General features: G+C 36.4%; 1 protein-coding gene across 1 annotated transcript in view; it reads right to left on the bottom strand.

The window, feature by feature from the left end:
- Positions 1-1,247, bottom strand: part of ALS2CR11 (amyotrophic lateral sclerosis 2 (juvenile) chromosome region, candidate 11) — a 230,230-nt gene that overhangs the window by 23,494 nt on the left and 205,489 nt on the right. The window lies entirely within an intron of this gene.

Here is a 1,247-nt window from a genome sequence, read left to right as displayed (position 1 = left end):
AGAACCAATGTAATGTGACTTTAAAAGGTTGTAAAATGCCTTTAGATAATAAATGGCAGCTGATGTTATATTGAAATAGCATTTCAATGATTGTGAACCTGTCATTGTTAAATGAATACTTAAAAATGCCTGGTTGGGTGCCATGGCTCATGCCTGTAATCCTAGCACTTTGGGAGGCCAAGGTGGGAGGATCACTTGAGGCCAGGAGTTCAAGACCAGCCTGAGTGAGAGTGAGACCCCATCTCTACAAAAAATATGAAAATTAGCCGGGTGTGGTGGTGCATGCCTGTAGTCCCAGCTACTTAGGAAACTGAGGCAGGAGGATCGCTTGAGCCCAGGAGTTGGAGGTTACAGTGAGCTATGATGGTGCCACTGCACTCTAGCCTGGGTGACAAAGCAAAAAAAAAAAAGCCTAAAAAAATTGGTGCTAAATCAAGGTATGTATTATAGGAACAATTATAGAATCATAGAATCATTGAAGTTTTAGACATGAAGGCACGTTTAGAGATAACCCAGTCCTAGTTCTTAATTTACACAAGAATCTGAAGCTAAAGTTCCTTGCTCCAAGTAACCCAGAAGATTAGTAGCCTAAATCCTAGGTATCCTAAGTTTTCATCAGATGCTTACTCTGCCACACAATCAAGACAGCAATGAGGGAGACTGAGTGGCTTTAGAAGCATCATAATGTGCATCCACACTAACACTCATACAGAGAAAACTCGACGCCATCTCTTTATAGAACACTCAGTACTTCAAACCACTTTCCTATACATTATGTCCTTTAGTCTGTAGAGGGTTCATTGTGTGTCAAGTTAATTAAAATAATGATTCAACAAGTGATATTTTTAAAAGAGATACTCAGATTATTTTAAGGTTTCATTATTATTAGCCAGTTAATAACATGACCCGATTCTTAAATCTTCAATGGCTTCCTACTTTTGCTGTTATTCATTGCCCTCACACACTGACTAAATTATCTCTGCAAGTTTCTTAACATTCCCCAGTATAGTTCTCTCCTCCAGCCAAATGTGTCTAACTCTGAATTCTTGAAATACATCCTGTACTTCCATACATATTTGTGTTCATTTTGTTTTTCTTTGCTTGAATTTCCCAAAATCTCCCTTAAAATAGTTTAAATTCTAACATCAAAACTTCATTAAAGAAATTTAATAGAAAATAAAAAATAAAAATAAATGAAACATGTATGATAAAGATGTAGGAGAACGAATAGTAGAAAAATATGATTT

This window comes from Propithecus coquereli, unplaced genomic scaffold (assembly GCF_000956105.1).
Source record: "Propithecus coquereli isolate 6110/MARCELLA unplaced genomic scaffold, Pcoq_1.0 Scaffold113, whole genome shotgun sequence".
Lineage (NCBI taxonomy): Eukaryota > Metazoa > Chordata > Mammalia > Primates > Indriidae > Propithecus > Propithecus coquereli.
This window is presented reverse-complemented; position numbering and strand designations above follow the sequence as displayed.